The following is a 24,107-nucleotide window of genomic DNA, read 5'->3' as shown; positions in this document are numbered from 1 at the left end:
ACTACTTAAAAATCTGCCACAAGGAGCTGTGAGATTACATGCTAAACCATTCATTACCCATCACCAGACCTACATCAAATAAGTCTCATTTAAAATGTAGCCACTTTCTCTTGAAAATGACAGTGGAATCTTCTTGGGAACATACTTATTCACAGCAGAAAGCATCCTGTCTTTCTCAGTTTTCTGGAAGTTTGGAGCATTGCTTGGGCGGAGGAGGAATGACATCAAATTAAGTCAAAGCAGGTGAGGTTTGCCTTTGAAGAGTCGCACTGCTCTTTTCTGGGACCTGAAAGATACCAAGGGCCACCATGCTTCCCTCAAGCTATCCAGAACCCCACCTTAACCAATCTCTGGCTGTCTGCTCTCAACAGTATCTTTTTCTCTGGATCTTACCCAATTTCTGCCCCCTCCCCCAATCAGCATATCAAGGAAGTTCCAGGTTAAGATGGTGGATTAAAAACACAAATCTAGTATTATACCCTCTGTATTAGTCAGGTTGGGCTGTTATAACAAAACATCATAGACTAGGTGGTTTCACAGCAGAACATTATATCTCACAGTTCTCGAGGCTGGGAAGTCCAAGATCAACGTTCCAGTAAATTCAATTCTCAGTGAGGGTTTGCATTCTGGCTACAGTCAGCTACCTTTTCACTATATCCTCACAAGGTGGAGAGAAATGATGGCTCTGGTTTTCTTCTTCAATCAAGGACACTAATCTCATTATGAGGCACCAATCTATGCTTTCCTCTAAACCCAGTTATTTCCCAAAGGCCTCATCTTTAAATATTATCATAATGAGAAGTAAGGGCTTCAACATATTAATTTAAGGATGAGGCAAACATTCGGCCCATCACATTCTGTCCTTGGCCCCCAATATTGATGTCCTCACATGAAAAATGCATTCATTCCATCCCAACAGCCCAACTTCTTAACACCAATTCTAAAGTCTAAAGTCTCCTCTAATATAAACTAGATACAAGTGAGACTCAAGGTACAATTGATTTTGAGACAAATTCCTCCAGCTGTGAACCTATAAAACCAGACAAGTTATATGCATTCAAGATAGAAGAATGGTTTATATATACAATGGAATACTACTTGGCCATTAAAAAGAATGAAACCCTCCCACTTGCAACAATGTGGATGGAACTGGAGGGTATTATGCTAAGTGAAATAAATCAGCCAGAGGAAGACAGATATCATATATTTTCACTTATATGTGGAACTTCAGAAACTGAACAGAGGACTGTAGGGGAAGGAAAGGGGAAAAAAATTGTTTCAAAAAGAGAGGGAGGAAAATCATAAGAGACTTTTAAATACAGAGAACAAACTGAGGGTTGATAAGAGGTGGGGTGTGGAAGGGGATAATGGGTGATGGGGATTGAGGAGGGCTTGTTGGGATGACCACTGGGTGTTGTATGTAAGCGATAAATCACGGGAATCTACCCCCAAAACCAAAAGTACACTGTAGACACTGTATATTAACTAACTTGACAATAAATTTTTAAAAAATACAGTGATGAGACAGGCATAGGATAGTCATTTTCATTCTAAAAAGGAGAAACTGGAAGACAGAAGGGCATGACAGTTACCAAGCAAGTCCAAAACCTAGCAAGAAAAATGCAATTAGATCTTAAGGGATGAGAATAAACCTGTTTGGTTCAATTTTCTGCCTTTCAGACCCAACAGAGCTGGATCCCCACTTCTGTGGCTCTGCCAAGTGGGAATTGCACCCCCAAGCCTCCAGAAGACCACTATCTGGCCTGTTGAACCTGAGGTAAAGGCTTCCCACTTTGAAACCAAGGAAGAATTTCTGATAATCTCTGAATTGCTTCTGAGGTCATTCTTCCTGTCTTGAATTATTGGTCTATTCTTTAGCAGATAGCTCTATGGCCTGAAGTCTGACAGACTTTACCTCATTTTGTTGCATCTCCACCCCTCAGTCCAAACCAACAGTGTTTCCACTAGTGAGGCTGCTTAGACATGGTTCACAACCATAATCATCTCCTTATCAAAAGGTTGCTCAGCCACACCCTTAGCATTCGCTTCAGAACAAGCTTCTCAAGTGTTACAATAAGGATAAGCTGAGAATTTTCTAAATCTTTAAGTTCTGAATTCATTTCATTTAACAAGTGCTTCTTCAATTCATTTCTTCTTGAATTTCACTATATATACTCAGGAGGAAGCAAGGCAATCCCTCAACACTTTGCTCAGATCTCAACATCCAATTTCTTCACTCATTTTACGTTCCACAGAGCACTAGAATACAGTTCAGCCAAGGTATTTGCCACTTTATGACACGGATCTCTTTTTCTTCATTTTCCAATAACACATTCCTTATTCACCTCTGAGTCCTCAGCAAAATCACCCTGCATGTTTATATTTCCAGCATGCACTTCAAATTCATTACTTAGTTCTATACCTGCTTCTACATTTTTAGGTTTTGTTACAATGGCACTCCACTCCTCAGTACCAAATCCATTAATCTGTTTGGCCTGCTATAATAAAATGCCATACATTGGGTGGCTTAAACAGAATAAATAAATTGATTTCTCACAGTTCTGGAGGCTAAGAAGTCCAAGATCGAGGTTCTGACAGATTCATTTCCTGAGCAGAACCCTCCTCCTGGTTTTCTCTGTCCTCACATAGCAAAGAAAGAGAAACCAGAATTTATGGCCCAGAATCCTGATCTCTGTTGCCCAGTCTACTTTCTTGATCTTTGGTGTTGAATGTTTTAGTTTCTCCTCATCCTTTTCATTAGTGAAATCTGCATTTTGTCCATGATGGTTTTAGTTTTTCTCTGTCCACCTTCAATGTTTGCTGTCTTATGACTTTGATTCTGCACTTTGTGTTCATTGCTTATATACTATAGCAGCATGATAATAGAGTGGGCAAGCAGCTTGGTTTGTGGGAGACAGAGTGCAAAAGAGAACAAAAGCAGAGATCCAGTATGTATTGATCCTTAACTAAATACTTATTGTACAATAAAATTATTTTTTTAATTCTTAAAATAACTTTGAAAGGAAAGCATTATTATTTTTCTGTTTACAGAAGAGGAAACAGGTCCTAGTTGCTTTTTTCAATTGTGTCTGTGTGTGTGTGTGTGTGTGTGTGTGTGTGTGTGTATGTTTAGTTATGTGTGAAAATATCAAAGAGAGTTCTGAGCAAAGGCAATTCAATTCAAGAGACACTACTTAAAAGCCAATATAACACATTTATGGTTACATACAATCTACATAACCCGACCTCCACCTTCATTCTTCTCAACTCCATGGACTTTTCTATTACTACTCTTCCATCCCGGATTCACTCAATAGCCCTGGCCATCTTGGTTTCCTCACATATTCCAGACATGCCTTTTCTCAGGAGTTTCACACTTGCTGCTTCCCCTGCTTGGAATACTTTTCCCCTAGTGGCTTGTTCTCTCACCTCCTTCAGGTCTTTGCTCCAACATCTGCTCAATAATAACCACTCAACCTAAAATTATAACTCCCCATCACTGTTCTCCTTATCATTCTTGCTTCTATTCTTCTGCATTGCACTTACCATGATTTGATAGGCTAAAAGTTTTGTTTATTTGTGCACTCTCGTCTTCCCACTAGAATGAGAATCCCACAGGGCAGAAGCTCTTTTCTGTTTGTTTACTCTCTGTACCTAGACCATTTCCTGAACCATAGTAGACGTTCAATTAATATTTACTGGGTGAAATAAATGAATAAAGTTTAGGGAAAGTTGACTTAGACAAAGCTCTAAGTTCAAAGTTAACCAGATATTTTTTAGCTGCAAGAGAAAGAGCCTTTAAGTATTCCAATGCATATTTTCATTTACCAAGGAGACAAGCTAGCATGCACAGTTTCCCAAACTTATGTAAACGTAGTATAGCCCTTTTTCATGAAACAGGTTGCAGAGTTGTGCTTAAATAGAAATGGAGTTGGAAGCAGGTTTCGATGATAGGGAAAAAGGGAAGGGTACTAAAATCCAATGTGTCTGAAGTAAAATGGAAGAAAGTAATTTCATTCATTCATTCATTTGTTCAGAAAATATTTATCCAGTGTATCTCATGGGCCATGAATTCTTCCAGACACAAGACAAGGCAGAAACAAAAATGTGAGGGTCCCAGCCCTCACAGAGTTCACACACTCTACTGATCTCTCTGGTTTTGCTGACTCCTTTTAATCCTACAAAATGCAGAGAAAAACTTTTCCAAGCCTGTGCCACTGATCTTTTAAGACTTTTCTTTTGATTAATTATACTGAAATATAATTAACCCCTGGATGAAGAAGTCACATGAAAATTTGCAAAACAACACAAGCTATGGATTTCCCACCTTCTCTGATTTCATCCCTTCAAGACCTGCGCTATAATTAATATCCCGCCATCCAGAATGTATGACTGAGGAGTCCCAGATGACCACCACCAACAGAGTTGCACTCTTTTGTGATATCTTCCTTTGCAGCAAGGGAGATGATCATAATGCAGAAAAAAAAGACGGCTGGCTAGAATACTAATTGGCAGCAGGTTGCTTTATCATCTCCAGTAGCCAATGAAAATAAATAAAGAAAGAATTTTATCTTTAAAACGTTCCTGTCTTCCTGATAAACAGTACAGGACAACAACATACTGTTTAATGAGTTATTGTGGCTAAAGTCTCACTCTGAAAATTACTTGTCATGGCAACAGGCAAGCGTCACCCCTAAAGCCAGCAGCCTGAAGCAGATAGATTGTTTCAATTACCTAATTTTCACAATGAGTGAACTCTGTTTATAGGAAATCCATAGGTGGCTGGCAGTGGCAAATGGTGGCTATGACATGTTGGGAACTGGTAGATTTACATTTCCTCTCAAAATACAGAACAGGATTGTAATTTTCTGTAAATATTCACAGAAGTAAAAGAGAATGAGCAGGAGGAGCTTATAAAACATTCCCTTTAGTCTAGATCTGTAATGTGTCTATTCTTTCCAAATGTCCTCTCTTCTGTCTAGGTTAGACAATGTTGCATGTAGGTGTGGACCCTTTTGTGGTCTCACTGTCTAACTGCACCACCCTCTCCCTACTGTGCCTCTTACAGTGCTTTGGAGGTGTTACATATATGGTCAGCAGATGACCCCAAGAACTCTTTGTCCACCATGGAAAGTGCCCTCACACAACGTAAATTTCTTATCAAATGTATCGTAAAATAGTATAAAAAGCTTTGTGCTAAGGAAGAAAATCAATTACCCTTCATTTGAATTACCAGTGTCTTCTCCGAACATTTTTTTAAAAGCATTTTTATTTATTTCTAGGAGAGAGAGAGAGAGAGAGACAGCGTGAGCAGGGGAGGGTCAGAGAGGGAGAGAGATACAGACTCTGAAATAGGCTCCAGGCTCTGAGCTGGCAGTCAGCACAGAGCCCGACGCGAGGCTCGAACCCACGAACCGCGAGATCATGACCGAAGGGAAAGTCGGACGCTTAACCGACTAAGCCACCCAGGCGCCCCATTCTCTGAACATTTTAAGGCTAGTTTTCCAGAGCATTTCTAGGGGCGCCAAGAGATAGTATTAATTTCCTACAGCACCCAGATAAATGTCCTTGGTTCTGATAAAACCAGGAAGGATGTAGGCCTTGTGATTGGTGCACCCCCATTCTCCAACTGACCCTCAGAAATGTGTGCCCCACCAACATGGTGCTTCTTCACTCCTTCCCACCTCTCCTTTGACTCCAGTTTTATCTCCCCTTTTCCCACCCCGGTTCCCATCACCTACTCTCACCAAACCCTACATATTGTTTGTGATTTTCTAGGAAAGACGTTGTAAACCAAGATCTCTACCAACAAACTTGACTTTCCCAAAATAATGGACCTTTATGGTGGAGTTTTAGGCACCAAGAGCATTTGTGTGCTATGCTTTTGTTGTTGTTGTTAGTTTATTTTGTAACTAATGAGAATAAGGCACAAAGCCATGATTTGGGTACAGAAATAGTCACACTGTGTGTAATCAATCTCTCCAACCAAACCTAGTTTTTTACATGATTCTCAGTCCTGAAGAAAATTGCCACCTGCCCACCTTCCATTTTCATTTATATTTTCAATGTCTCCAGAGCTTGACTATAGCAAAAAATTTTCACTCCCTGAACTGATTTTTTTCTCCTAATAATCACATCTCTTTTTCCATGCGTATTAGGAGAAGGAGAAGACGAGGAGAAGAATTTGATTTCATTGTAATCACTTTTTTGGTGGTACAGACATTTCATTGAGCTAATTTGTTTTCCAAGTAATGCTTGCTGAATCCCTAAAATGAACAGGGACGTGGGCTTTCAGTTATGCATCAATTCCATATACTTGTTTGGCAAATTTTAGTTTACAAAGCAAGACTCAGAAATGATTTTCTTTTTAATAAAAGAAAACTTAAGAGAAAGGTTTTCCAAAGTCTATTGGATGGTGTACACTATCTGCACCTTCAGATAATCCAGAGCCATATTTTTCCTCAAAAGAATCTAGTAACAGATGAGACAAGTTATAATCATCAGTGTTTTAAGTTCTGGCCTTGGGAGAATTTCTGATCACTTTTCTCTTTTCAATCTTTGTTCAAAGAACATCTGTCTTCAGTTCAATAGTTTAAACTCTAATGACCAAATAAGTAAATGTTTATTTTGTAAATTGGCAAAAAAAGAAGGCAGAAGCAAGCTCAACCTTTTACTAATATTTTGTTTACAGTGATAGAAAATTCCATCAGATGAATTAGAGCCAGAGAGCTCTTTTCTAACAGGATCATAATATTCATTAATAAGAAGTGGAGGATTATTTTCTATAAAAAATGACAAATGTATTGAAGTAGCATTTTTAAATGTTCTGTATCATTGCCTTTTACCTCCTGATGTATTAAGGTGATGATGAATTCTTTGTAACAGAACTGGTATATTCAGAGCTGTAAGTATTCAACACTGCAGTGCTTGCACAATATTTGAAGAATAAATGTAATTGGGCTCCTCTAAAGGGTTAACTTGGAGTGAGAAGAATGGAAAATAAAAGGTAAAACAATTTATGGTTTCACAAAATTTAGAATCAGGACTAAAGGTTCTAGAATCAAGACTAAAGATCCTAAAATTCTAATGTGACTTTTTTGTTTTGTTTTGTTTTGATTTGATTTGTTTTCCCAACATACGCAAGCAATTCTCAGACCCCAGCTGGGTGTCCTACAATTCAAGTCAATTCTGACACTATCTACCCAGGGATTCCATAGATTAAGGGTTCAGTCCCACAAGACTATCCTTCATTTCTGATGCCAATCCCAAACCCAGGTTGTTGCTTGTCCTTCTGACCAACTGGCTATAAATCAGAGGTTCCCACCACTCTTTCCCTGAGTTCAATTAATTTGTTAGAGCAGCTCACATAACTCACAGAAACATTGTATTCATTCACTATATTACCAATCTATTACAAAGGATATTTAAAAAAAAAAAAAAACATGAATCAACAGCCAGATGAAGAGATACATAGGGCAAGATCTTGAGCAAAAGAACTTGTGTCCTTGTGGAGTATGGGCCCATGGCATGGTGGCAAATAGAAACATTCTATTTCTCCAACACAGAAGTTCTCCAAAACCAGTCTTTTGGATTTTTATAGAGGTTTCATTACATAAAGTTGATTGACTCAAGCTTCATCCCCTCTCTGAGAAAATCAGGGGAGGGGACTGAAATTCCACCTGTCTATTCCTGGTTGGTTTTCCTGGCAACCAGCGCCCTTCCTTAGGTACCTTATAAAAGTCACCTCATTAACATAAGCCCAGTAATCATGGAAAGGGGCATGTGGTGAAGAACAACACACTCATCTCAACTTTATGGCTTTAAAGCTGTTTCAGGAAGTGAAGACAAGAGACTAAATATTAACAAAAGATGCTGCCATGCCTCTTATAATTCCAAGATTTTGGCAACTGTGAGTCAGGAACAATGGATAAAGACCAAATATACATGAGATACATAGTTTCTTCATTCTAATGACCAAATATGTGTTTATTATAAGTCACAATAGCACAAGGACTTTGTTAAAAAGGGATTTCTCTTGATTTCTAGTAACAACAGTGGTCAAGATGAATGTTAGGTAAATGTACAGTTGATATATCCACCAGGCTTCTATTTATACCTTTATTTCCAAAGCATATCATTTATATTCTTCAGTTTCATGACTTTGAGGAACGTGACTTATAAATTGCAACAACCGTATTTTCAATGCAGATTAATTTATAAATATTTTTACTTGGACTTCCTACTTATATATGCCAAGACAAGAAGTTGAGTAAGGCATGGCTTGACTCTGGTGGTGCTATATATTAAGAGTTACAATTGTTCCTCAGAGGAGTCTATCTGAACACTACAGCTTTAGGAGCACCCGGGTGGCTCAGTCAGTTGAGCATCCAACTTTGGCTCATGTTATGATCATGTGGTTCATGGGTTTGAACCCTGCATCTTCACTGTTCTCTTTGCCCCTCCCTCACTTGCATTTTCACTCTCTCTAAAAATAAGTAAACCTTTAAAAATGTTTTTAAAAAAGAACACTACACTTTAAAATATAAAGATTTTAAAGTATTCCATTTTCATTTTATTTTATTTTACTTTATTTTGCTTTATTTAATTTATTTTATTTTATTTTTGAAAGAGAAAGAGAGAATGAGCAGGGGAGAGGGTCAGAGGGAGAGAAGAAGAGAGAGAGAGAAAGAGAGAGAGAGAAAATCCTAATCAGGCTCTGTGCTGAGCCTGATGCAGGGCTCTTTCCTATGTCCCTAGGATCTTGACCTGAGCTGAAACCACCAGTCAGAGGCTCAATGGACTGAGCCACCCAGATGCCCCAAAGAGCTCCAATTAAACAGGCTTTGAGTAAGGACTCAGACCACCAGGTAGGGACAGTTAGGTATCAGATTTTGAGCAATCAGTATGAGGTCAGATTCCAAGGGTTCAGCTTGGATCAAGACAGGAAGCAGAAGCCCAACAGGAAGGGTGCAGGCGGCAGGCCCGTCAAAACTAGCACAGAGGAAGCAGTCATAAAAGGACACAATAAGGCTGTGCCCACTGATCCAAGGGCTGAAACCAAACATCCCGTGAAGTGGTTTTAAAAATAAGGATAGATAAACTTGACAGATGGCATGAGAAGACAGTTTTTTATTCATTCAATAAATATTTATAGCACCTCTTATGTGTCAGGCACTCTGTTAGGTGCTAAGGATATAGTGATGAATAAAGCAGATTTGGTTCCTGCCTGAGTTTATAAACCAGTGGGAAGGCAGACTTTTTTTTTTTAATCATCACACATGGAAAAAATATACACTAAAAAATAGCCTTAGTCCTAAGTGCTATGAAGGGAAAATATAAGAAACAGTATGAGGGTATATTTTTATTTTGGAATCAGGGAAGACTTTCTGAGAAACCAACTTTTAACCAAGACATGGAGGATTCGTAGAGGTTAGACAGACATGGGGCGCCTGGGTGGCTCAGCCGGTTAAGCCTCCGACTTCGGCTCAGGTCATGATCTCACAGTTCGTGGGTTATGGTTCGTGGGTTCGAGCCCCACGTCGGGCTCTGTGCCTACAGCTCAGAGCCTGGAGCCTGTTTCAGATTCTGTGTCTGCCTCTCCCCTGTTCACACTCTGTCTCTCTCTGTCTCACTCTCAAAAATAAATACAGATTAAAAATAAAAAATTTTTTAAAAGACAGAAGGAGAGAGGAAGAGGGTTAAGGTCGAGGTAAGGAAACAAGTGCAGGGGCTGTGAGGGGGAAGGGCTCACTGGATACAGGGATGTGATAGAAGTCCATCAAGACTGGAACACTGTAAGGAGGAAAGAGCAATGAACATGAGGCCAGGCACCTGCAGGGCACTGAAGACCATGTGTTTCAGAAGGTCACTTGTTTCAGAAGGTCATCTCAGCTTCCTAAATTGGAGCAGGAAGAAAGTGGAAGCTAAGAGTCAGAAAGTTTCTACGTGATCAAATGACAATTGATGATGGCTTGAGCTGGGGTTGGTTGGCAGATAAAGGAAAACCAGAGGGAGTCATTTTTCAACTGCCCTCCATTGTGGCAGAGGTGAAGCCCACCCAACCTCCACTTGGGGTCCCCATTAGGGCAACCATCCCAACCAGTTCCATCCAATGGGCCTGTCCACATCAGAGGAATGAACTCAAGACCACCTCAGCAGTTACCTGGATTAACCCCCCAAAAGCTTTTCATAACCAAGATTCACTTGAAAACTATTCTGTTAGATTGAAACACTGTTTATGGTGAATAAAACTACCACATTCCATGCTAATTCTTTTCCCTTTGTTTGGCAAGAGATATCTGAAATACTAGAGCCAAACATACTAGAACTGACCTAATCACAGGAAAAGCATTGTTGCTTAGTTGAAAATCTGCAAGAAGCTCATCATTTATTACTAATGTCACCATGGGCATGGAAGGCTTTGATATGGATGCTGGAGATACCTGCCTGCTTTCAACTAGGCACGACAACCTCACATTCTCTTTTCCCCTGCCCCAGAGCATTTAATTCGCGGAGAAGAAGCTTTCTCGGTGGTTTTGCCTCCAGACCATTGGCACGATAGTAGAAGTTTTAAGTGCAGAAATCAAATCATTTCAAAGGGGATGTGGGATTTGCTCTCAACACAGTTTGGAATACCACGAGGTTTAGTAGAAACAGAGCTGGAAGAGGAAATGAGCACTTCTGAGCAAGACTGCCTACCGAGCAGTCTTGACCGCTCGAGCCCATGTCATTTAAATATGACACCCAGGCTTGTCACCTAGCTCTACAGCTCCTGGCTCTTTACCAGGCCTCCAGATGCTCCAAAGCAGAAAACACTTAGGACCTTGATTCCTGTGCCCAGTTCTTGGCCAGACACAAAATATGTATAACTGGATCACATTAACTATTACAGCTGAGTCTTTCTAGCTCCCGGAAGCACACGGGCCAAACAGGGCTGAGGCGGGAAGGAAGGTGGAAAGAGCCATGCCGTCTGGATTTCTTAGATGGCACACTATGGAATGCACAACTGGGAAAGCAGAGACACAGCACCCTCTCATCTTGCCAGCCATTCATGTCAATAATTTCATTTAATAAGCTTCTCTTCTCAGTCTGCTAAATCTTCCCCTCTGCCACAGGAAATATCGATTCCTATAAATCAGAGGGAAGATGGGCTCCCTTTATCAATTCCCAGTATTGGCTGTGTAGCATTCATTCATTCATTCTTGATTCAGTGAATGTTTGAATGCCAGATACCAGACTTCTTAGACAAGTTGCTTGACCTCTCTGAGTGCCAGAGGTCTCATTTGTACACTGGAGGTCATGTCCCTATTGCAAGGTGACTTTGACAATTAAATGAGATCATAATTTTAAAGTATCAATTGGCAGTGGCAGTTAGTAGCTGCTCCATCTGTTTTCCTTTCTCTTGCCTTGCATCTGCACTTGCCCCTCTTCCAATGTGGTCTTTCTTATTGCTGAACTTGAAACCATTCAGAAAAAGAGGCAGCTACACCACCCTTACAGTTGTCAGGGGAGATTCTATAGCAAATATTCTATAGCCATATTTATGCTCTTGAGAAAATAAATAGGAAAGTTCTTTGTAGTCTCAGGACATAAACCTCTATTGGCCTGGTATCACATCTCCATGACTGTGGGATGCTTTCCCTTCCCCCTCTCTCTCTGATGCTATGGTGATTTCTAATGTGTGGCCTTTGCGAGGTCAGGTGAATCTTGTTCTCACTCTGTGGGTCCCAAATTGGGCATTTTCTGTGTTCTTAAGGAAAGAGCTTCTTTGGCGGACCTCTGGATTTCCCACGAAGGCACAAAGCTCTGCTCTGCTGCAGCAGAGGGTCTGAAAGGTCTCAGGAACATCTTGTTATTTGAAAAGGTACCATAAAATACCAAGCAAGGCTGACCACACAGCAATTGAGAAAAATAAAATATTCATCAGAGGACATTACTAGGAAGAAAACAGCATAGTTAATTTCATGAAAACTCCATTGTAATAGAGGAACAAAATTAATCATGCAATAGTGTTACGATGTCTGAGCCTCAAAGCCAACATAAAATAATTGAGGAAAAAAATGAAAATAAAACAGATCTATGGCATACATGTAGAGGATGCACAATTGGAAGTTAATGGAAAAATAACAATAAGGTTCAAGCAATGCAAATGCTGGCTGGAGTCCTCTTGTTTACTTAGGAAGACACAACATATATTTTGCTCATGTTAATGCTAACAGTCACATCTTGTTTGCACGAGAGCATTAGTGAAGTAGGAAGAAGTGAAACCTGAGAGCAAAAGGCTGGCAAAACAAGAATGGGGTTAGTTTTGCTAGCCTCAACCACAAAATTTGGCATGCCCCGTAGTATACATTTTCCTACATAAAGTGCCTAGCAAGTAAATGTTTTAAATTCTGTCTCATTGTGGGCATCATTGAGAAAAATCCTCCCCCTGAGGGCCTGCATTGCAGAGAGTGGAGCTTGTAAAGAAAAGTGGCTAAAAATAAAGGAACAGCTACAACTATCGAGTCTCTATTCTCTGCTATGGCCTATGACAGGCACCTAATATATACTGGGTGCTCTGAGCCACATCTGCAAATCAAAGTGAGGGACAGCAATGAGGGCAGACAGGAGAAACTGCCAAAGGGTTCGGAATCATGGGTTCTGATCCTACCTCTATGAAAATCGCTGGATGGTCTTAGGCAAACCACACACTCTGTGCCTCAATCACTCCATCTACTAAATGGGAATAATAATCTTTGTTGTGCCTACCTCAGATGGTTTTTGAGATAAGATAACAAAGAGTACAAAACAAACATAGCACAAATGGCAAGAGTTTTGTTTTGTTTTACCTTGCTTTGCTTTTAGATCTCTTTGAATTTGGAATAACTGATCGAAGGAATAAATAAATTCTCTAAACCTAAACATGGCCTCAGCCTATTGCTATTGGCTTTTGCAGAGGATAGGGGTTGAATTTCTCCTCCTTTTACGATTGATGTGACTGTGACCTTTGCAGAGCTCCTTATTATTCATGCCTGGCTCTAATTATGAAGCTCCTGAAATGAAGAGCAGGTTAAGCAAGTAGTTTGGTTATTCCCTCACCCCCACCCCAGGAATCTTGGAGTCTCTCCAGATATTTAAAGAGATTGGATTGGTGGGATAAACCTCCCATTTATTTCCCAACTCCAGCAACACCCAAGCACTCTTACATTTTGTATTTCAGAAACTGATGGCAATCCAACCATCTTGCTTCTGCATTTGCTCCTTTCAATGACATCCATGTCCACTTTCCCCTCTCATTTCAAGGACTCTGTAGAAGTGTATCTGTGTGATCCTGCCAGGCCCTTGTCAAACAGAGAAGTGAGTGACAGGCCTTAAATATTCTGACATCACTGTTTGGGTAATTCAGAGTGGATGGCATAGATGACGTTGTTCCCACGTTTTCACAGAACCTGAGCACTTTAGATTCCCCAGGGACCTTCCTAATTACCCAGTTTGACACACTGCATGTGTGAATGAAGAAACTTTGGTCCAAGGAGGCTCAAAACTTGCTGGATATCTGGACCCGGAAAATGACTTGCTTACATTGGCTCTCTTTTCCTTTTGGTATCAGGAGTCCTCTACTGGAAGGTGAGGAGCAGAGCCAGGAAGTGCATCGCTGTGGGATGCTGAGAGAAGTGGTGGAAGATCCTGGAAGACCTAGTGTTAGAAATATGGACACATGGACATCCATGAGGTATGAAGGGATCCTTCCATGTGCCCCAAACAGATGCTATGAGAAACAGAAAATGAAATGTATATGACCGTAATGACAAATTTCTGTACCGCAGCTAACATAACCAAAGACCTAAGAACTAAGCGCTGTGATCTAGAACCCAGGAAATCAGAAAGAATTAGGAAAATAAGGCACAGCGTATCAAGAGATGTCAAGAAATTCTATTGTTTAAATACAGAACCAAACTAGAGTTTTAGGCATTTTTCCTTATTAATTTCTGTTATATAACTTAATGTTTAAAAGCTGAAGTCTATAACAGAAGTATTTCAAAAAAAATAAAGGATTTTGCACATGCATACAAAACTATATCTATTTTCAGTAACAGTTTATTTTGAATTTTTAATGAATTAAATTTTAATGGATTTTTATCTCATCAAAGTAACCCATTCACTTGGTTACAAAATCAAATAACACAGAAAAGCTTAGGTTAAAAAACAAGTCCTATGTGACCTCTCCCTTTCCTCTACCCAAAGCAACCAATTTTGTCTTTCTTAACTATTTTTTTTTAATTTTTTAGCAATTTTCATTTCACTACTAGGCTTAGACTGATATTTCTTGATTTATCAACTAACTCATCACTTTTGTATCTGGCTATATTTTGCATTTTTGTTGTCATCAGATGAAGAACTAGATATTTGGCTACATTAGATTAAGCAGACTTCCTTTCTACAGGACTTTTTATGACTTATGAGAACACTAAAGTATGAAACATTATATATGCACTGTGATCTCTAGGTAGAAGGTAATGGGTTATTTATTTATTTATCTCTGTGCTTTCATGTTTTTTCCAAGTTTCTTGTGTAGAATTTTTCTTTTTACTCCCCAAATCTAGAAAAAAAATAGATTAATAAAGCTTAAACAGGGAGATATCTAGTTAGAAACAGTGAAGTAAAGATATATCTACTATCAGGCAAAAGCAACACAATGAGAGGGAGAAAGCAAGAAAGAACAAGACAGAGATGGAGAGGAGGTAAATCCATCCTCACTGAAGTTAGAAAATATGCATAACCCATATGTTAAGTTTTTATCAAATATGTGAAATACTCAAAAATATGGCATGTACCTTTTTGTTCCCACATGACAGAAAAACTTCCATGTTATACACCAAGACCTTGTACAGACCAAAGTACAATTCCTTTATTTAGGACAGCAAGCCAGGGGTTTGAGATGCTACCGGCATTGGCACTGAAGTCTTGCTCCTCTGAGGGTTAAGAGAACAGAGGAAGAAACTGCAGGCATGCTGTCTTCTCAAGGTGCCAGGTTCTGGTGTGGCTGGGGAGGTTTTCTGCTTTGCAGCTGCTTCCTAACGGCCAGCTGAAAAGATAAAGCAAAGTAAACAGTTAAAACACTCAGAAGAGGGGCACCTGAGTGGCTCAGTCTGTTAAGTGTCCGACTTCAGCTAGGGTCATGATCTAACTATTCGTGGGTTCGAGCCCCGCATCAGGCTCTGTGCTGACAGCTAGCTCAGAGCCTGGAGCCTGTTTCAGATTCTGTGTCTCCCTCTGTCTCTGACCCTCCCCTGTTCATGCTGTCTCTCTTTCTCTCTCTCAGAAATAAATAAAACATTAAAGAAATAATAAAATAAATAAAAAATAGCAGGTAATTGTATCATCCATCACAGAGCCCCTGAAGTAAATAAAATGGGTGCTTAGAAACTGAAAAGATAACCTATAGACAGGATAAAATATTGGCAAAACACTGACTATACAAAGAACTCTTAACATTCAATAATAAATAACAATAACAATAATTCCATTTTAAACTGAGCAGAAGATTTGAACAAATGCAGAAGGGCACACAGATGGCAAATAAGCACATAAAAATTATCATCATCATTTATCATTAAGAAATTGAAAATTAAAATGCAATACCTGCATATAATTATTAGAATAGCTAAAATACAAAACAAAGAACAATATGAAATGTTGGCAAGTATACAAGTACTAGGAACTCTCATTAATTACTGGTAGGTATGTAAAATGGTACAGTCACTTTGGAAAAAGTATGTCAGTTTCTTACATAGATAATTATAGTCTTGATATATAATTCTGCAGTTGTGCTCTTAGTTGTTTACCCAAATGAGCTGAAAACATGTCTGCACAAAAACCTAAACAAAAAATTTTATAGCAGTTTTGTTTATACTCACCCAAAAATGAAACAACCAGTATATCCTTCAATAGGTGAATATATAAACAAGCCGTGGTACACTTACTATTCAGTGATAAAAAGAAACAAACTTCCTGGCAACAAAGACATGGAGGAGACATAAATGCATATTGCTGAGGGAAAGAAGCCAGGCAGAAAAGGCTACATACTATAGGATTCCAATTATATGACATTCTAGAAAAGGCAAAACTAATATAGAGACAATGAGATGTTCAGTTGTTGCTAGGGATTTAGAGGAAGGGAGGAAGGGATAAATCATTGAAACGGCATTTTTAGGGTGGTGAAAATATTCTGTAGAGTACTGTAATGATAATACATAACATTGTGCATTTATCAAAATCCATAAAACTTTACAACATAAAAAATGAGCCTTATTTAAAACAAATTTTAACTATTCATTTAAATGGTTAGGGAATCCCAAGAAACAAAGCAGACTGTGACAAGAGAATCTAATTGCATTAAAAATACATGAAAAAAAAATCTTATTGAAAAGGTTTAAGGGAAACGTGTTGACCAAAGTATATTTGGAAATGAGTAGTCTGTAAGACTAAAGGAAAAAGGAACTGAACTTAAGCACTATATTTTAGTTAGCTTGTGTCCCACAGGTATGGGCTATTAATTCTGAATTGGCTGTGCAATTTGATGTCCACTGAAAATGAACATCAAAGAGATGGTGGATGGTGGGAGCCAGTTTTTTTTACTTTTGGAGTAGAAGGTTACCTACCAGCCAAGGGAACTAGCTAGCATGACCTGTGTGGTAATGGATTCAAGCTGGAGACCTCCATAAGAATTCAAGTTTAACCTAAGATATACTTCATTACATTTAAAAATATTTATACATATATGGATATTTGGTTAGTATACATACATGTATTTTTGCCCCATCAGGCAAGAGGGCCTACAAGAAATGACACCACAGTAGAAATGAGCACTCCTAGTACCCAGATCTTGGTTTCTAAAATCATTTTCCAAGAAGGGACCAGGGCATATTGGATAAATGGAAGATTCTAGCACTGAGGCAGGAGATATATAAGATGAGCCTGGAGGATCTTACAACCCAGAAAGTAAGGAAGTGCTCAAAGAAAAAACAAACAAAAAACTAATAATACACAAGCACCCTCATGGAAATATCTCAAGGAGGCACAATAGACAAGTGAAAGAGCTCCCAACAGCCAAAGCTGTAACAGTTTAAGCAAATGTGAAAATGGCACTTTATTTCTGTGAACTCCTTCTCCAGAATCAATAACCTCAATCTAATCATAACACACACACACACACACACACACACACACACACACACACACAGAATATTTCCAGTAGAAGTGCATCCTGTAATACACCTGACCAGAACTCCTTACAACTATCAAGGTCACCAAAGCTAGGGGAAGTTAAGAAACTGTCAGAGCCAAAGCCTAAAGAGACAGGACAACCTAATGTAATATGGTATCCCAGATAGGACCCTGCAAGACAAAGCAGACCCTTGGTAAAAACTAAGGAAATATGGATAAGCTATGAATTTCAGCTAACAACAATGTATCAGTGTTGCTTCATTAATTATAACAAATGTACTATACTAATATAGGATATTTAAAATAGGAGGAACTATGTGGGGAGTGGTATATGGGCTCAGTACTATTTCTGTAAACCTATAATTGTTCTAAAAGGTAAAATTTATTGATAAAAAAGAAACTAAAAACATAGCACAGATCTGACCCTGAATCTAAATCAGGAACCAAATCTGGCCAGACCCACAGCAGAAGGCAGATCTTCCACCCGACATGGAAGTCCAGGACCAAGTGACTTGACTCAAAGCTAGAAAGGACATTCTGAAAATTATTGGAATTCCTGAAATAGAGGACATGCAACCTCAACTTTACTAAATATTGCCAAATTGCTCCTCAAAATGGTTCTGCTATTTAAACTCCCATCAAGCGCATAAGTTTTTATCTACTTCCATCATTGTTAGCACTTGGCAACAAAAATATTTTAATTTTTACTAATAGAACCAATGAAGTATTTTATTTCCGTGAATTTATATGTTGCTGATCCCTAGTAAATATGGACATCTTTTATCAATAAATACTTCCTTACGCATTTCAACAGTTAAGGGTTTTTTAAATATGACTCCAGGGGTGCCTGGGTGGCTCAGTCGGTTGAGCATCCAACTTCAGCTCAGGTAATGATCTTGCAGTCAGTGAGTTAGAGCCCCTAGTCAGGCTCTGTGCTGACAGCTCAGAGCCTGGAGCCTGCTTCAGATTCTGTGTCTCCCTCTCTCTCTGCCCCTGTCCCACTTGCACTCTGTCTCTCTCTTTCTCTCAAAAAGAAATAAACATTAAAAAATGCTTTAATATGATTCCAATAATATTATTGTGAAATTAACAATAGGTTTCCTTTGCTATTGGAAAGTAGGGCATACTGATGAAAACTTTTGTAAACCGAAACAGGTTAATGCAAAGAAGCAATTAATTACTATTAATTTATGTGGAATGTTTTTGAGCACTCCTAGACCCAAAAAATAATCTCTTAGGTTTTTCTCATACCATAAGTACACATCTTGTTATCAGATGCACAAAATAAATCCAGATAAAGCATGGATGCTCACACCATTCAAAGCTCTGGCAACCTGATGCTGAGATGCTGAGTGTAGCTCCTAGGAAGGAGCTGGGGATGGCCACTGTCACTATAGGCGCACGCTGACAACAGCTCACTGCAAAACAAATGCTGACCGCTACTTTTGCTTTTCCCTCATTTTGTAAAAGCTGAGCTAAGATGCTTTTTGGATTTCTTTTGGTGAGAAAAAACAGGTACTAATGGAGGTGTTTTGTAAAAGCAAAATAGTGTAATGCAAACTTTCGGTAAGTGGGAGATACCTATAATTTCCTTGTAATATCTTAACAACTTGTCCAAGTTCAGTGTTCCCTTATTTAAAATAACTTTTAAAAGTTGATTTACTTGGATCAGGATCCAAACAAGGTCTACACATTGCTTTTAGATGATATGGATCATAAGTTTCTCTTATTATATAACAATTCTCCCTCTCTCGTGCTTTTTAGTTCTTGAAAAAATCGAGATAATAGATACACGATATCGAATAGACATTCAATAGAATTATCTGGATTTGGCTGATTAAATTCTTGTGATGTCATTTAACATTGCCTACATTCTCCATATTTTCTCTAAACTGGGAGTTAGATCTAGAGGCCAGATCAGATATGGGTTATTTCTTTTGTTAACAATACTTTATAATGTTTTTGTACACTTCCTATTGTCTTATACCAAATGAAAGGTAACGTCCTGTTTGCCCCTTTAAGCAATGCAAAGATTTAATTAGTGGACTATGGTCATGACAGCCTGATACATCTACTATTAAGTTTCTCCTCTAATGTTTCTTATCTAATGGTTTTAGCAACGTTTGATGACCACCATCTTGATCCATTAAGGTTTGTAAATGTGGTTTTCTATTTCTATCATTTTTTCTCATTTTTCACCTATGATTCTTTAAAAAACAATTACTTCCCTTTGCCAATTATTTTCCTGCCCTGAAATACAGTTCATGCAAGAAAGACAACTGACTTTGTCATTTGAAATACAAACTAAAAGGGGCACCTGGGTGGCTCAGTTGGTTAAGCGTCCAACTCTTGATTTCAGCTCAGGTCATGATCTCATGGTTCTTGGGTTTAAGCCCTTCATCAGGCTTTCTGCTGACATTGGTGAGCCTGCTTAGGATTATCTCTCTCCCTCTGACCTTCTCTTTCTGTCTCAAAATGAATAAATAAACATTTAAGAAAAAAAGAAATACAGACTAAGAATCTAGAGTCATTGCAACCATTTCCTCTGCCAGGGGATGAGGGAAGCTGACTCAGGAAGTATAGCATGGGGATTTCTTAAGCATGCAATCCCTTTTCCAATGCAATTAATTGAGCATCGAATGCTTCATGCCAACCCTCCTTATGTTCACCCTCTGAGTTATCCTATTGAGGGCCTTTGCCAGGGCTTCATTTGAAGAATACCTAGACATTATCTGTGCCAAGCCGACTGTGTAGAAACCTGGGTAGCAGGAAGAGGACAGTGACATTGCTGGCTCCATTAGTATAACTGATCAGGTCTGATGTCTTTGAGGCAGCTCGATATTGTGAGGGACTTGAAGCAACATGCAGTAGCCCAGCTGGCACATTTCACTTCACATGATTTCTTTCCATGTATCTCTTAGGATATGTGTCAGAACTGATAAAATAGACATGCAACAATCTTTAAAAATCACACCAAAACTTACATTAGTATCTTCTTTATCCTTAAGATATTTGCTTTTGTACAATACCAGGAAAAAGACCGCTGAAGAAATCTCTCTAAGCCTAGAAAAGGAAAAATGTCCTCCATCACCATTAATAGGGACTATCTTTTGTCAGTCTCTTGCTATATACAATTACTATTCCAAGTGCTTTAAAATGCATCACTTAACTGACTTTGCAAAAACCTTGCAATGTTTTATAAATAAGTATAATGCCCACTTATACTTATGGTTGTTCATAGCATTGAGTGGTAGAAATGATATGGTAACTTAGATCAGTATTGTTCCAAGGCCTGTATTCTTTCCTTTAATCCCACACAACCATAAATATTTATTGAATACCTTTGATGTCCAAGGCACCAATCAAAATGCTGGAGAAACAGAGCAATATGATGGCACCTACCCTCTACAACTCTGCTACCTGACCCAAAGTGTGGTCTGAGGTCCAGCAGCAAAGACATCACCTGAAAACTCGTTATCTATGAAGTATCTAGGATTTCATCCCAAATTTACTGAATCAGAATCCATATTTTAAGAAACCTAGATGTTTCATATGTGTATAAACATTATTTTTCAAGATGCAGAGATGACGAATTTTTGATCTGGTTGTGAAAATAGCACACAGACATTTAAAAAGAAACCTAATCACACAGACAAGCCATAGATGAGTAGATGCTGAGTACCTCAAGACGTCAGCACTATGGGAACACATAGGAACTAGAAAGTGTGTAGCACAGATCCTAGAAAGACTGTTTGTAGGAGGTAGAGTTCAAGCTGAGTCATGCAGAATGCTTTGACAGGCAACATGGAGAGGTTATTCTGAGTAGAAAGACTGTGACAAGGAAGACATTAAGGTGAAGACTTCTAAAGAAAATATGAGAACCAGGGTTGAATGCCCAGAATGACCACTCACAAGACTCTCCAGGAAAGGGCAGAAGCTCTGATTTCATCTGTTCACCTAGGATCTTACCCACAATCTATACTTTGTTGGTATTCAATAAATATTTGTTAAATGAAAGACACTTTTAAAAGCTTCTTTTAGGCAGCTTCTTTCAAAGCATTCTGCATGACTCAGCTTGAACTCTACCTCCTCCAAGCAGTCTTTCCACGATCCGTACTACACTTCTTACTAAAACATTTTATATGTTTTTAACTTTCCTAATAGTTATTGACATTTTCTAAATGAGTATGCTGGGGATGGTGTTACCTTGAAGAGAGATGTTCAGCCATTCCTGTCCAGAATCTTCCTTGGAAAAAAAAAAGTAAACACAGGATTAATTTCTTTAAGTGCTGTGCAGAGATCAGAAAACTACAGAAGCATCTTATTTCATAGATGGATATATTATATCCAGTATTTAGGAATATTTCCTTAGAATAGGATCATAAATTGCAACTATTTAATGAAAGATATATAAACATTTTAAAGCTTCTAATCAGACTGCCAAATTGATTTTCAAAAATTATATTTCCTTCAGTTATAGCCTGGCCTGGAAGAACTGCTTAAGAAAAAGAAGGTACAAAGAAGTGGGTTAACTGTTTGATGAATAACAGATAATCCTTCTGTGTTGAGTTATTACCATTTTCTAGGAAATTTAATAACCACCTTACATATTTCATCTCTGATCCTCAGCACAGTCTTTAAAAGATATATTATTATTGCCATTTTACAGATAAGGAAACAAAGGTTGAGAGGTGCTTAATAGCTGTCCCTGAAGTCACAAAGCTATTGAATGTTGAAGTCAGAATTTGAAACCAGATCTCTAAGTCCCCAAGATCTATACTTTTCTACTATAACAAAATTCCTGTTTTGGCCATCTATTGCTGCAAAACAAATTACCCCAAATCCAATGGCTCGAAAGAGCCAGTCTTTCTTTATATCCCCCAATTTTGTGGCTAGGCGATTCTTTTTCTCCACATGACATTAGCTGGGGCATGTCACATGGAGGTAAAGTATCCACAATCAAGGTAGTTCATTCACAGAATTGCAAGTCAATGCTAGTTGGAAGTTCATCTCGGATCACCCACTGGGAGCCTTAGTTCTTTCCTTCATAGGCATCTGCACTGGAATGATTGAGTTTTCTCACAGCATGAAAACTGAGTTCCAAGATACGTATCGTAAGAGACAGGAAATAGATTATAATCTCTTATGGCATGGGCCCTAAAACTGGTACAGAATCATATTTAATTGTTCAGATCAGACATAGAAGCCACCCAGATTTAAAAGAAAGATGTATAGATATAGATCCCTATACCAGTGTCAAACAGTCATCTTTAATTCATCATGTTCCCGAAAATAGAAAGCCCAAAATAAATACATTCAAGCTATACATCATATATAATTATTCCAGAATTGTCACAGATGCTAATACCTCAAAGAAAAATATTGTTTTCCATTATAAGCTCTTCCATTCCATTCTGTTTTCTGTAACCATGTATATGAATTATTTTGAGAAAAAATAAAGGCATTTTCTTCAGATTGTACCATAAAGTTTCTGTTTATTTCAGAAAGTGGTCAGAGAGAATGCTGAATCATGGAAAGCATCCTTTGCACTTTTAGTTTTTCTCCTTTGCTATATGACCTAGCTGGCTAAGTAACCAGCAGGAAGCTGCAATTTGAGAAGTGACAACTCTCTGAATGCAAGACACAGTTTCCAGAACAATAGCAGTTAGATAAATGTTCCTGTTTCCTCAGTAAAGCAATGCAAGCAGTGTGCTTCATCGGTAACTGCTGAAGAGAGCCCTGGTTTTCCCAATTACAGGATAAAATTGGCCTGGCTTCCTCAATGTCTTTAAGTCTGGTTAAAATTCAAATGAAGTTCCTTCCCATTTTGCAAATCCATGCAGACCTCATTCTAAGCCAACACAGGTGTATCTGGCTTGCAGGCAACTATAAGCATTCTTGACATATTTACACTCCATTAAAAATTTCCCTTCCTCCCACATCTGTGCTGAGACTCCCCATCATAGTTGGTTGAGTGCACTGGTTTCAGGAAGCAACCAAAGCAGCACATAATCAATTTTCCCAGTTTAAGCAACTATGGAAATCGAATATAATTCCCATTTATCCATCTAATTTAATGTCCACCCTCCTGATCTAAATAAACGTCCCTTGGAGACTCTCCCAGATATCCCGGCTCTCTCTTCGGGCCCCTGTCCTGCTAGGTCTCAGAGAGTCCCAACTGTGAGGCCAACTCCAAAGAGCAGCCACAGAGGGAATGGATGAGAGGTTATAAAATTGGTCTTTGTAGAGAAGTAGAAGTTTTCTTTATGAACCCATCTCCATATGAATGGCAAACAACCATACAGGAAGAATGTATGAGGGGTGTGCCTGACCCAGCCTGTCATACTCTAGATCCAGGTCCCTAACTTAAGGGTTATCTGCTGCTCCCAAAATCCACACAGAAAGTGAAATATTCTGAATCACAATCACATAAGCTCATTTGAAGATATACTCATAGAGGGACTTCTAGCCCCTTCGAGACCATGTAAACAATTTGGTGGAGTGAGCGCCATGATCCTTGTGGCCAGGAAGCAGCCAGACCTTCAAATGTGAATTTGGAACAGAATTGCTGGGGATGGTGCTAAGAACACAACGGTGAGTTGGCAAGGCAGAGATTAGCCTCAGATGCCCAGGTTTTGAAAGATTCTAGATATTCCAGATTCTAACCACTTCTCGCCTTCCTTATACCCACTCCAATCTGGGACGCTAAATAAGATGAAAAACATCCTTCTTATCAGTGCACACTACACTAAAAACTTGGGCAAAGGATAATCAAGTTCTCTTTCCATCACAAAGTTGTGAGAGTGTACACTACCAAATATCTTTCCAGCAACAGAAATGTGACATAGAACATCCTAATGATGTTTTTGAGCTACTTCATATTTTCTGAGAGATGGCTT

The sequence above is a fragment of the Crocuta crocuta genome, unplaced genomic scaffold, assembly GCF_008692635.1.
Source record: "Crocuta crocuta isolate KB4526 unplaced genomic scaffold, BGI_CrCroc_1.0 scaffold18, whole genome shotgun sequence".
Lineage (NCBI taxonomy): Eukaryota > Metazoa > Chordata > Mammalia > Carnivora > Hyaenidae > Crocuta > Crocuta crocuta.
This window is presented reverse-complemented; position numbering follows the sequence as displayed.